Consider the following 15,406-nt stretch of genomic DNA (forward strand, 5'->3'; position numbering starts at 1 on the left):
CTATCTTGAAACTTGCTTGATGTGTTTTAATCTATTCCATGTGGGACGAAAGAAATAGAAGATTGTACCGAGGAAGAAAAAGAAGTGTCGAAGAAATTCTAAATTCTATTAAAAGATTGTAGGTATTCAATTAAGAGGAATGAATATAAATAGATTAGATAATATCAATATTTACCTTTGTAATCGTTGGGGTGTTGACCATCCATTTTTGTTGTAAGTAGGATGTCATTTATCCCATTGATGGGATTTTTGTTGTAGCAGAACTCTGCATTCTTGGGTAATAAAATTAAAATTATCCACATAAAAAATATATGCGTTTTTTGTACAATCTGAAGTCTAACTTTGAAGATTTCAACAAATTATGCGTCATAGATGTTAAAAGTCAAAAACCTTTTCGGTGAATTAATACACCTAATGGTGCAGTGCTAAAATTCAATATTCACGGCAGATTTTGGTTGAAAATTGGCAAGGGAAAAAATTACCTAATTTAGTCCATGTACTTTAGGTTATTTACAAGATTAGTCCTTAAGCTTCAACTATAAACACCCTAACCCATTTAGCTTCAAAAACATCCCAAATCATTCTAGCTTTCTCCTAATACTAGAGAAATTATGGAGTTTTCTTGAGAGTTATTTTTTTCCTTTTCATCAAGAGAGAATTGTCATTGTTTTCTCCTTGTTAGATCGAGAGAAGTTGTAATTCCTATTTTTCGATAGTGAAATTCTTTTACCTTTGCTCGTGATTTTTACCCTATATTATTTAGGGGTTTTCCATGTAAAATTTATGTCTTCTTTATCTTAATTTTTATTTTCTCAAATTATCAGTTACGATTTTACTTATCCAATTGCCGTATTACGTAACAATAGAATTAATCAGTGTTTTTTTCCTTCAAGTCTTGTTATGTATAAATTTTCTCAAATGATCTTATATCAGGAACCAAAAGGTGAGGGTGATCCTCCCAACTTAATTTATTCCATTTATAAATATTAGGGTTTGAACTTTTAATCTTATTTAAAAAATCTAGTGCCTTGTCCCACTAGACTAACTAGGTAAACACATGTTTTTTAACCAAATTAACGGTTGCTCCTTTTTTGAACCCGTTCAGTTTCCTTTAGAAACTTGGCTCAGATATTCTTTAGCTTCTGAACAATCTCTTTCGAATTAAGTCGTTCATCTAGTAACTCTGCTGAACATTCTAAGCCAACTTGCAAAATGGATAAGACACAATCATTGGTTACTAAACATTCCCTCTCAATAGTTTTTAGAAAACTGGTGTCTACAACTTGATTCAGGGGAGAAGACAATGACTCTTTCACCCAACTTTTCAAGATCACATCTCCCCCAAACATTTCATCTATGAGACTTTTTTGTGTGATGGTTTCCATCATAAGAATACCGAAGCTATACACATCACCCTTGTCGAAACAATTCCTCATTTCATACTCTGTATATAAGTAAAGAACATCATCAATATTCAATAATATATTCATAGTTAGAAGTATCTAGAAAGTATATGTATGCATGCTATAATTGGTGCATAGTTAGAAGCATCACCTGGTGCCATATATCCAAATGTTGCAATAGTCATGGTTTTTATCATTAAGTCATCTTCACATAAGAGTTTTGCAATGCCAAAATCACTCAAATGTGCAACCATATCTTCATCTAGTAGAACATTGATGGGTTTTAAATCTCAATGCACCACGGGTGTTATATGACCATGATGGAGATATTTCAGCGAAGATGCAACATCTATCATTATGTTCAACCTTTGTAGGATATCAAGAAAATGATGGTCGAATATAACCATTTATCAAGACTTCCATTGGGCATGAACTCAAGCACTAAGGCTCTGAAATCAAGACTTCCCTTTAAATGATTCAACCGAGTAGTTTCCAAATGATCCTATTTCAGGAATTTCTCCTTGAAGTCTATTGAAAGACACATTGAAATATATGAGATAAGGAAGTTTCACTAAAGACTTGGGAATCTTGCCGGATAGAATATTTTTTGACAAATCCAATACTTTCAAACTCAACAAGTCACCAAATGACTTGGGAATAGAACCTTGTGATTCTATTATTAGATAAGGAAAAATAAGTGAGGTCTTTGAGGTATGCAACTCCAGCTGGGATATCACTCGAGAACCGATTGTTCGACAAATCAATACTAGTCAAAACATTCCACTTTCCAATGTCAATTGGCAGTGGACCTCTTAGAAAATTCGAAGACAAGTTCAAGATCAACAGATCTTTAAGCCTTGTCAAGTTTGAAGGTATTGAGGAAGACAACATGTTGGAATTTAGAAATAGTCTCCTCAAAGAAATGAGATTGCCTAAGCAATTAGGTATTGGTCCAGACAATATGTTATTCATCAAGAGCAAGAAAGCCAACTTCTGCTTTTGATGACATAACTCAGACTTCTATCTTGTTTCCCATAAGAGAGACTATGCACCTCTTGCAATCATCCAACTGAACTAGGAATGTTTCCAGTCAATCTATTACTGTCGAGCTGGATGTTTATCAAGCGACTTAAGTTACTGATTTCACTCGGGATACTACCCCTGATGTTGCACCCTATAGCAGAGAAGCTCTAAAGAAAACCTGAGAGATTTCCTACCACAGTTGGAATTTCACCACTGATTAATGTGTTCTCGTTGAAGTTCAGAACTTGCAAGCCTCTACAACTTGTCAAAGAAGATAGAAAACTCATTCCTGAGGAAGCCAAATTATTAGCCTCCAGGTCGAGAATCCTTAGATTTCTTAGATTGCCTAGATTTTCAGGAATTAACCCTGAAAAGTAATTATGTGACATGCCAAGAAGAGTAAGCTCAGGGGCATTGGAAATAGACATTGGGAATGAATCAACGAGCTGATTAGCCATAAGATATAGTCCTTCAAGATTCAGAAACCACAACCCCATATTTGATAGATGATGACCAGAGAGCTGATTTGAATCCAAAGCAATAACTGACAAAGTTGAACTATTAAATATTGCAGTAGGAATAGGACATGCAATATTATTTTCTTGCAAACCCAAGAATCTAGAGCTCGTGTGGGATTGTTATTGCCAAAATGTTTATCAAACAAATAAATTTAAAAGATTGGAAAAAATGTTTGATTGAGCTCTTGCAAATATTAAAGTAAGGGGGTAAATTACATCATTCCTTAGTGAACTTGATTAATATTCAAATTTGTAACACCCCAACCCGTACCCGACCCGAATACGTGTCCGAGATGTCACATTGCCTTTTTAAAACACTTTTCCTTACAAAATAACAAAACATTTGAACTTATTTTAAGAAAATACGATAATATATTATTAAATTATATTCGATATAAAATTTTGAGATAAAAATGTTAAATTTTCCAGATTAAAATAGGGTATCGATACCCTGCTACAGGGTACCGATTCCCCAGCTACAATACTGCTACAGTACTTCCGTACAACGTACATAAAACCCGTAAAAATTTAACCGTTCATTACTATACATTTACATTTACATAAATACGTTCAAAACATTAGAAAAGTCGATTAGAGCGTTCGCAACTAACAACTTATTACATTTCTTACATGCCAACATATTATACACAATCAAAATATATACTTTATCAATTACTTCTGATATGATCTTCTAGCAGTGTTGTTGTTTTTGCCACTTCTATTTCTGCTAATCTTGGTTTTTGGTACCTACGTGTAAATCACCTACACGCTAAGTCATAGACTTAGTGAGGCATAATAATAATAACAATGGAATATAATAACGATATCATAATAAAATGAAATGTAATGAAAACATCTATGCAATCTATGTACGTTGCATAACAATGTACCTTACCAATAATCTCCTCAATTTAACCATCATGAATTCATATAATAAGTTCGGTAAGTTCAATAGATTCAATAGATTCAATAGATTCAATAGCTTCAATAGCCCATGATACAATACTGAGAACCCGAGGTATGTGAGTACTGTGAGGTTGTGCACTATACTGTCACCACAACTCGTATAAATTTTCACCGAAGTGCCACGAAGAATTTGTCCCAAAGGACCACGTAGAAATACACCGTAGTTCCATGTAAGATTGTCCATAAGGACCACATAGAAATTCCTTAAGAATCATATACATATACCAATGATCAAGTATGTGTCTCAAAAGATCTCATACATGTTCCAAAGAATACATATATGTCCCGAAGGACCACGTAGAATTTGTCCCGAAGAACCGCGTAGACCCTCTACTCTTGGCGTGCCAACTATACCTATAGTTCTCATCTACATAACATGGGCTTTTACATTTCACATAGTTTATATCGCGTAGACATGTAACTTCTTACCTTTATCACATAGCTCATATTATCTTTTCATGTAATCATATAACTCCATGCTACATAACTTGTCTCACACTTTCATGTAATCACATAGAATGATATGTAATACATAAATCAGGTAGAATGATGCATATAACACACATAACATATGATCATAGTCATGTACACATAGAAGTCATATTAATTACATATTAGTACTCATGAAATCATGAATTCAGAAAATTGAAAATAGACTTATCGCAAGTCTAATTTCCATATAATCATATACTATAATAATATGCACTCACCTAGATCTCTTTGCCTTTCCCTCGATCAATCTTACTTGTCCCTTGTTCCGGAACTCGTTTAGGCTCGATATCTACATAAACATAATTTCCGAGATAATATCAAAATCCTAAACCTTATAATTTGATACTAATAGCTTAAATGACTTAATGAACCAAACTTTAACTTTTCCTTTAGGGGGTATCGATACCCTCCTTAGGGTATTGGTACCCTTATTACGTTCTGGAAATTTTCACCCAAAAATTCATCAACTCATCATTGAATTTCCTCATACAAAACTCCTTTCATACCACTAAATTCAACTACAACCATTTTAACTAACTTCTATCATTCACACACCTTATTATCTCCAATACTTCATTCAAATTCTTAAAGCTAAGAATCATACCAAATTTTTTCAACATGTTTTAAATCCAATTCTAACACTCCATATTTCTTAATTAACCTCTTGACAAGTCAAAAATCTTATTCAAACTTCAAAAACAATCCATATCAAAATTTCATCTAAAAACCCATTCTTCAAATCCATCTCTAAAACACTTATCTTGCTGTTTTAATGTCATATAAGCTTTCCTTTAGCTTATATAACATCCAAACTTTCATTACTAAGCCAAAAATCAAAGAAACAACCAAGATTCAGATTCTTACCTTGAGCTTGGATGCTTCACGTTTGGGAGAAGAAGATGAAGAAGATAAGTCTCTGGAAACTTATCTCCTCAATTCATTCACATGGGTATTATAATACCCACAATTTATTACCCTTTTACCCTCTTACTTCTCCTTCACTTATTAATTAATCCTACACCAACATCTTTCAATTAATTCCTTCACTTTTCAATTTATTTAATTTGGTCATTGAATTTTAAAAAAAATTACACTTAAATCAATAACCCAGTATTGAGGATGTTACAAAATTAGTTAATATTTCATTGTTAATTAATCCTTAATTTCTTTATTTTTTTGTTTATTTGAGTGTTTTCTCCTATTTTCTGTGCATGGCATTGGATTCTGGAAATAGCACTAAAAAGGCACATTTTTTGCGGTTTTTTCCGGAGTCAAGGCTAGACTAGTAGGCATGACTTGGGGCATGACTCTGTTGAGGTAGCGTCCAGTCAGCATCTTCTAGAATGTCCATTCAGCATTTTTATGGAGACAGAATACTTAGCCGCAAATTCAAACTTTAAATTTGGAATTATATTTATTTTGAATTTTATTTGGATAATTTTAGGATTTATCTTGAATTATTTCAAATGTAATTTTCTAGGGTTTTAGGAGACTATAAATACCCTTTGGGGTAAGCCTTAGAAATCATCCCGATTATTCCAAACATTTTTAGTTTACTTCTTCTTCTTAGTTTATAAAATTTTCTTCTTCTTTTTACTACGCTCTTCTTTTATTTTCTTCAAGTTATTTTCTTTTAAATGTTGAGTATGATTTCTATCATGCTCAGCTAAGTTTTTCAAAGCCAAAGGCTGAAGCGATGACTCAATTCTCACCATGAGAATTGAAAAGCACCTCATACCCTTCGGGTTAAATTTCTCAATTTTCTGGAAACTAGATTGACAGTTCGTCTTTCTTAAAATCAAAACGCTTCCACTTCAAAAATAGATTTTGACTTGGATGTTGTTATGGTTTATTGTTGGGATTATAGAATCTATTGATTCGAATTCCCTAGAACACACTTAGCGATAGAACGCTAAAGGGAGATTTGAGATCGAGTTCGACTTTCATAGGGAAAGCATAATTCGAGTAGGGATTTTTTTTGAATTGCTTTTAAATTGTTTTGAATTAACTACGATGGTCGTGGTTAATCCAAATAAAGATTGAGATTTCTAAAATAAATTTGGGAAAAATCAATCACTAGAGGGAAAAGTGAGCTACAATGATTGAACCTTATGGACTCAACCGTCATTTAAACGGAGTAAAATCCTATTTTAGGATTGATTGGAATTTGAGACAAAGCGGAAGGCTGAGGTTGTTTTTAATCATCTTGAATTTTAATTTACTTTCTTCAACCTTTTTATCTTTTTTTAAATTGCTTTCTTTATTCTTTTAGATTAAATTTATTAGTTATATACTCTCAACAAATTCCCCCTTCTTTATTTTTCCTTGCAATTCACGCTAGATCAAGAATCAAATTTTTGACAACTTCCTTAGTCCATGTGGATCGACCCTTACTCTCTCTATACTATCTTTTTCTATTATATTTTTGAGATTAAGGATGTTATTTGACATTAAAACAACACGTGTCAAATTGGTGTTGTTGTCAGGTATTTCGAAAAAAGTTATTTATCTTTGTTTTTTGATTTATGACCAGGCAAAACTCGGGCACATTAGAGGAGTTTGATCCATAAATCGAAGCATGAGCTAGACAAATCCATGAACAAACGCTTTGAGAGAAAAGTAGGCGACAAAAAGAACAATCAAATACCGAAGGATCAATTGGCATTGACACCACATAAGAAGAATCGACGAATCTTGAAGCATCATCACAAGCTAAATCACACTATGCACTACCTGAAGTCGAAGCTAACGCACAAATGCTGAAACTAATAGTCAATCAAACCACTCACGAGTTAGCCACAACACTCGCAGTTTAACAACCTCTTAGCATCACCTTGCCTCAAGGAGAAACTCTGTTTCAACTAAAAACTGAGTTGATTCATCTTCTTCCCACTTTCAATGGTCTTCCCATTGAAAGCCCGCACAAATATTTGGTAGAATTTCATTTGATATATTCAAGCATGAAACCATATGAAGTTTTTTATAACCAAGTTAAATTAAGAGCTTTCCATTTTTCTTTATCCAACATTGCTAAAGAATGGTTATTTTATTTAAAGCCGAATTCTATTCACACTTGGAATTATTTAACCCGAATTTTTCTTGACAGGTTTTTTCCAGCAGCAAAGGTGAGCGAAATATGAAGGAGCATCCTGGGAATTAAACAAAGAGATGGCAAATCGCTCTATGATTACTGGGAGATATTCAAAAAGCTTTGTGCAAGTTGTCTTCAACACGGACTAACTGAGCAAACACTTCTTCATTATTTCTACGAAAGACTGCTCCCTTTGGAAATGAAGATGGTTGACGCTGCTAGTGGAGGAGAACTCGTCAGCATGACCCCGCAAGCAGCACGAGATTTAATTTCAACAATGGTAGAGAATTCACAACAGTTTGGCGCAACATGTGAACTCAGCCGAAGAGTTCATGAGATAAGTATCGTTTCAATAGAGAGTAAATTAGATAAACTTACTGAAGTAGTTAATTCTCTTACTACAGTTAAAACTGGGTCATCTAGATTATGTGGGATTTACACGACGACGGATCATCCGACGAATTGTTTCCCGTTACTTTAGAAAGAAGGAGCCGTTCAAGTTAATGATGTAGGGAACTTCCTGGGACTTTCCAAAGGCCCTACAACCCTTACAGTAACACATATAACTCGGGATGGAGAGACCACTCAAACCTCAATTATGCACAAAACCTAAGGCTTAATCAATCTTATCAATTGAGACCACCCCAGTAGCAACCTTATCAGCCGCCAAAGTCATCACTCGAATCAATTATTGAACGATTCAATCTTTCCTAGGAGAAGTTCTATAATCATACTTAGGAGCATTTATAAGAGATTGACAAACAAATGAGTCAATTAGCTCAAGTTATAGGGCGATTAGAGTCACAAGGTAAACTTCGCTCTCAAACCGAGAAGAACCCGTGGGAAAATGTAAGCTCTATCACCCTCCGGAGTGGAAAAGTTATTGCACAGCCAGTCCAAAAAAGTGTAGGCACAGAATCCCAGGAAAAAGATAAAGAACTAGAATCCCAGGAATATGAAACAACAGTAGGTGTAGATCCCCAGATAAAGAAGAGAAAAGATTTGCAAGAAGTTCCACCATCATTCCCTTCAAGATTAGTGAAAAGAGATAAACAAGCTAAAGAAAAGGAAATTTTGGAAGTTTTTCGGAAAGTAGAAATCAATATCCCTATTCTTGAATTTATCCAAAAAATGCCTAGGTATGCTTGATCCCTTAAAAGAATTATGCACTACAAAAAGAAGACTTACCGGGTATGAGAAGGTAAATATGGGGGAACACATTTATGCAGTCTTGACACGGAAACTCCCACCAAAACTGAAGGCTCAAGGTATGTTTGTTATCCTATGAAAAATTGGTAAATTTAATATTACTCGTGCAATGTGTTATTTGGGAGCATTAATAAATTTAATGCATTTGTCCGTATACAACTTACTCTCTGTTGAGCCCTTGAAGGATACAAGAGTAACGATACAACTTGCAGATCGCTCGATAATTTACCCAAAAAGAGTTCTCGAGGATGTCTTATTTGAGGTAAATGTATTTATATTTTCAGTGGATTTCAATGTCATTGACATGAAAAACGATCGGACAAATTCTTGTTCTTAAATCCTCCTTGGGCGCCCCTTCCTTAGTATAGCGAATACGAAGATTGATGTGAGAAGCAGAATTCTTATGGTGGAATTCAACGGTCAAGTCGTTAAATTTGATGTATATAAGGCCATGCGATATCCCGATAAAATTGAAAGTTTAAACTTCGTAGATGTTTTAGAGCCTGTCGTTAATAAATTTATGGATTCTAACTTTGTTGATAATTTATGCAGAGAATTGGAAGATTTCAACGAGGGAATCATGGAGTTTAAAAAATCTTTTTAATTAATTATAATTCCTGATTAATTCATTCGAAATATAAATCTTTACCTTATGTTTTTCAGGCTCCTAAAATTGATTTGAAAGGATTACCGAATCACTTGAAGTATGCATTTTAGGGAGAAAACGAGACTTTACTAGTGATCATCTCTAATAAGTTATCAAAAGATGAATAAGAGGATATTGTGACAGTGTTGCAAGTGCATAAAGAAGCCATATGATGGATGATCGCCGACATTAAGGGCCTTAGTCCCTCGACTTGTATGCACAAGATCCAAACCAGAGAAGGAGAAAAACTGTCACGAGAAGGACAACACCAGTTAAATCCACCGATGATGGAAGTGGTAAAGAAACAAATCCAGAAGCTTCTTGATGCAGACATGATTTACTCAATTTCGGATAGTAATTAGGTAAGTTTTATACATGTAGTCCCAAAGAAAACTGGAGTTAATGTAATTACAAACTCGGAAGGTGAGTTAGTTCCGACAAGAGTATTGAACGAATGGCGAGTCTTCATTGATTACAGGAAGTTGAACTCCCTAACTTGAAAATATCATTTTCCTCTTCCATTTATAGATCAAATGATAGAAAGATTAGCCAGTAAAACTCACTATTGTTGTCCTGATAAATTTTCAGGTTTTTTCTAAATTCCAGTGGCACCAGAAGATGAAGAAAATGAGACTTCCACTTGCCTCTTCGGAACATTTGTCTACCGTCGTATGCCTTTCAGACTTTGTAATGCACCCGCCACGTTCCAGAGATGTATACTGACCATTTTTTCGGATTATGTTGAGAAGGGTATCGAAGTCTTCATGGATTATTTCATTGTGTATGGTAATTCTTTTAACGAATGCCTTGTCAATTTAACAAACATATTAAAATGATACCTAGATTTCAACCTAGTTTTAAATTATGAAAAATGTCATTTTATGGTTAATAAAGGGTTTATTCTAGGCCATATAGTTTCTTCTAATGGTATTGAACTTGATAAATCCAAAATGGATGTTATACACTCACTCCCTTACCCCACAACGGTAAGGGAAATACAATAATTTCTTGGTCATACAGGATTCTACCGCATGTTTATTAAGGATTTTTCAAAGATAGCGCAGCCGTTATGTTATTTGCTACAAAAAGATGTCGTCTTTGATTTTAATCCGGAGTACAAAGATTCATTTGACATTTTAAAGGAAAAGTTTATTTCGGCTCCCATCATCCAACCACCAAATTGAAACTACCCTTTCGAGCTTATGTGTGATGCATCGGATACAAGCGTAGGCGCGATTCTCGAACAAAAAATTAGAAGAGACCCACATGTCATAGCTTATGCTTCTCGTACCTTAGATCAGGCACAGAAAAATTATTCCACCACAAAAAAAGAATTATTTTCAGTTATCTTTGCTTTAGAAAAATTTAGATCGTATTTGCTGGGAACTAAAATTGTAATTTTTTCTGAGCATGCAACTTTACGATATTTGATGAGCAAGAAATAAGTAAAGCCAAGACTTATCCGGTGGATTCTACTTCTATAGGAATTCGATTTGGAAATTAAGGATATGAAGGGATACGAGAACCTAGTGGTCGATCATTTGAGTCGTATTCCCCTCTTTATAACTGATCCACCAATTCGAGAGGAGTTTCCCGAAGAAAGCTTGATGTTGGTGCAAGGAGTTACTCATTGGTTAGCTGATATAGTCAACTATTTGGCTACAGGTAAATTACCTTCGGATTTACCGAGAGCAGAGATTAATCGAATTAAAAGAGAATCCCGACTCTACATTTTGGATGACCCTTATCTTTGGAAGCACTGCACCGATCAGGTAATCCGAAGATGTGTCTCCTAAGATGAGGTAAATTCGATCCTACATTTTTGTCATTCATATTCTTGTGGCGGTCATTTTGGACCGAAGCGAACCACCCATAAAATATTAGAATGCGGTTTCTTTTGTCCTACGATTTTTCATGATGCTTTCTTGTTTTGTAAGGCCTGTGATACGTGTCAACGTGCGGAAAATTTAAGCTGATGAAATGAGATGCCTCAACATCCGATTCATATATGTGAAATCTTTGATGTATGGGGAATCGACTACATGGGTCCCTTTACTTCGTCATTTGGAAATACTTACATTATATTAGTTATTGATTATGTTTCCAAATAGGTTGAAGCTAAGGCTACTCAAAGTAATGATGCTAGGACCACAATTAACTTTTTGAAAAAAAAAATTATTTTTTTCAGATTTGACACACCGTGGGCGATAATGAGCAATTGAGGGACTCATTTCATTAACCAGATAATTGAAGCACTTATGAAGAAATTTGGTATAACCCATAGGATCGCCACGTCATACCATCCGCAAACAAATGGACAAGTGAATGTTTTGAATCGGGAGATAAAGACGATCCTTGAAAAGATTGTCAAAGGAAACCGTAAAGATTGGAGTCTCAAGTTACCCGATGTGTTTTGGGCATACCGAACCGCTTACAAAGGCCCCATTGGAATGTCCATGTACCGCCTCGTTTTCAATAAACCGTGTCATTTACTGGTTGAACTAGAACACCGAGCTGATTGGGAAGTTAAAGAATGTAACATGCAAATGGAGGTGATCGGCGAAGTTACATATCCAAGAATTATAAGAAATCTGAAGAAACGCTTACGACAATGCTTGAATCTTTAAAGAAAGGACAAAAGAATATCATGATCGCAAAATTTCTTTTAAATATTTTGTTATCGAACAAAAAGTTTTGTTATTTAATTTAAACTCAAACTTTTTGTAGGTAAGCTCAAGTCGAAGTGGCTCGGACCTTTCACGGTGGTTCAGATATTTCCTAATGGCGCGATCGAGATTAAAGATGATACCGGAGCTCAACTTAAAGTTAACGACAAAGATTGAGACTGTATTTTGATAACGCTCCCATCGGATTAGTCGAGGAAATCGAGTTACAAGAAACTGTTGCCTGAAAATAGGTCATCGAGCTAACGCATTAAAAAATAGTGCTTTATGGGAGACAACTCATATTTAAATTTTTTGATCAATTTTAATCTTAATCTTAATTTTCATTGTCATTTTATTTTTATTATTCCCTTTTATTTTTACATTTTTAATTTTGATTTTGCAGGTACCCGTCGTTACTATTTAAATTCGAAGAAACCGGGAGTAATTCTTGGATCGAACAATGGCGAAAACTCCTTCGCCCGAAGCAAAGTATCGCGTGACAGAAGGGAATTTAATTCCCAAATTCGGTGCGCACTGTTTCATTAAACGGTATGCGTTAGAAGCTCTCTCATGGAGCCGGTACACAATAGCAATCCCCCTGCCCAATTTTTAATTTGCTTCCTGCCGACCAATCTACCCCAATTTTAATCCCCCAAATCCCAACATTCTTTATTTCTCTTTGACCAGCCGTCAACCCCAACAAATAAAACCCACACCTTTTAATCGTACACCCCACCTTTAAATTTCAAAACCTTATACCATCCTTTCCCCTATGATTTTATGGACTAAAATTTGGTTCTGATTGCTTGAAATTACTTGCTTGAAAGAAAGTTGAAAGGGAAACCAAGAGTAAATTTCTTGGATATGTTACTCAAGTTTTGGTTTGTCTTGTGGTGGGAGTCATGTTGTGGTTAGTGAAGACTCTTTTGGTGAAGGTATTGGCCTCTTTTCCATGTTAGTAGTTATTTCGATAGAATCCAGGACTCGTTGTTCAACCAATATGTGATCGAGACTCATCCTGTCCTCCGTTGATCGAAATCCAAAGGGCAGAGGAGGAAGAGAGACTTGCGAACGAAGTTATGAGCCTGCAGAAAGCCGGTGCTAAGATTCCTCCGGGGCTCAGGACGTCTACCCTTCCGTCTCCGCCTTCTGCGGGACCGATAGGGAGTGCAAGGAGCCAGAAAAGTCCCGGAGTGAAAAGCCCTATGATTTCCCGTGTGCTTTCTTCGGAGAAGGCAGAGAAGGATGATACGGGATAACGATTGACCATCTGCACAAATTGAATCATAAAAATGTCTGCTTGGAATATGAAGAGGTTGATTAATATAGTCCGCCATGGGTCTCTTTCCACTCTAGATGAACAGATACAAAATTCAACTCACGGATACGAGTCTGCGAACAAAATTAGAAAAAAAACGTGAGGCAAAAGTTGCGGCAAGAAGAATATTTCAGAATGTTTCTAAGCCGGGATCCAAGTGAGTCTATTTTTCCCATTTACTTGGCTGTGAATAAGTAGTGTAACTACATGTTGCTGTTCTTAGTTTAACTGATGAGTTGCAGGCTTAATGTTAACATGATATTGTCTGGCTGGTTTGAATTCGTAAGAAACATGAACCTAAGATGTTTTTTTCCTCGTCTTATTGCTAATAATTGTGGTCTCAGGTTCATCTACTTGGAGGACATTGGACGTTTTCTCCAAGAAGATGAAGCTTTGAAGATTATGAATCTCTTTGAAGAAGCATCCGAAAGCAGGAGAATTAGCAAGAAGGCCCTGAAGAATTGAGTGGTAAGAATATATGCAACACCGTCTTTATCGCGTTCGATGGAGGGGGACCTTATATTTTCGAAGCATTTGTTAAAACAAGGCCTTGTCCACCCCTTTGTATGTATGCTAGTAATGTGATGATGCACTTCTATGTAGGTCAATGCTTTCAGAGAACAAAGGGCACTCACCTTGACACTGAACAATACCAAAACGGCTGTCAACAGACTTCATCGAGTAGTTGACATTCTGGTTGGCATAATCATAGTTGTTATTTTGGCCCTCATACTCGAAATCGCCACAAGCAAAGTTCTCGTTTTCATTAGCTCTCAACTGCTTCTTGTTGCTTTCATATTTGGGAACACCTGCAAGACAGTGTTTGAAGCCATTATATTCATATTTATTATGCACCCGTTTGACGTGGGCGACAGGTGCGAAATCGATGGATTTCAGGTACCTGAATAAGCATGTGAACTTTCTTCCCCTTTTATCGTACCGTTCACGTAAACTCTGGTTACTGAAATATTTGTTTAAAAGCTTGAGCTCTCATGAAGTCACAATAAATGAATTGCAGATGATTGTGGAGGAAATGAACGTCTTGACTACTGTTGTCCTGAGATACGACAACCAGAAGATCATAATCCCGAACAGTGTCCTTGCTACGAAGGCCATACATAACTACTATCGCAGCCAGGATATGGGTGATGCGTTCGAATTCTGTATCCATGTTAAAACTCCTGCAGAAAAAATTGGTTTAATCAAGAAGAGAATATTGAGGTGAGTAGAAAAATCTACAATTGTTTACCTCGCTTTGCTTTTGTTTACAAGAATCTTTTGCTGTTCATGTTTGACAAGTAATGGAAGATATGCCTAACGTGTCTGATTCGATGCACTGCAGTTTCGTTCGAGCAAAAGAGCGACCACTGGTATCTGGATCCAATGATCGTCTTAAAGGAATTCGAAGATCTGAACAGAGTGAGGATAGGAGTATGACTCACACATAAAATGAATCACCTAGACATGGGAGAGAGATGGACAAGAAGGGCACTCTTGGTTGAATAGATGATTAAGATTTTCAACGACCTCGATATTAAATACCGCTTATATCCCCTCAACATCAACGTCTGTAGCATGCCTCCCTCAGTATCCGATCGCCTTCCTCTTAATTGGACATGACCTGCTAGATAAACAAGGTAACAAGCAAAATCCTCTTCGGTATAGTTTCGAGATTGCCGGTAGGCTTTCCGGCCTTATGAAAGTTTTTAACTATGTGATTACATACAAAACTACTATAGTTGGAATCTTTCTGGTGGATTGAACCAAATCTAGTTTGCTCGATGATTGTGTATAGTTAAGAACTAATAATTTACAATTCATTTCATGGATTGTTTGTGTATGATGATGCTCCATTGCAATAATCATCAATTTTTCAATCATTGCATTCTCTGTCGCAAATCAGTCTTTGGTTCTTTGTGTAATGCAAAAATATAAGGAACCATTCCCCCAACTGTTGCCAGCCTGCAGGCTGCAACTGATATCTTGTCTAGTTAGATAAAGCTTGGAACAAGATCAAGTTTGAGCTTGAACCAGCGTTGTCATGAATCTTGAAGAAATGTTTTTCGGCATCCAG

At 35.7% G+C, this 15,406-nt stretch overlaps 1 pseudogene; it reads left to right on the forward strand.

Annotated features, from left to right (window-relative positions):
- Positions 1-12,474: 12,474 nt before the first annotated feature.
- On the forward strand, positions 12,475-14,970 carry LOC120159207 (annotated as a pseudogene).
- The last annotated feature ends 436 nt before the right edge of the window (positions 14,971-15,406 follow it).

The sequence above is a fragment of the Hibiscus syriacus genome, unplaced genomic scaffold (genome assembly GCF_006381635.1).
Source record: "Hibiscus syriacus cultivar Baekdansim isolate YM2019G1 unplaced genomic scaffold, ASM638163v2 tig00111342_pilon, whole genome shotgun sequence".
Taxonomy (NCBI): Eukaryota; Viridiplantae; Streptophyta; class Magnoliopsida; order Malvales; family Malvaceae; genus Hibiscus; species Hibiscus syriacus.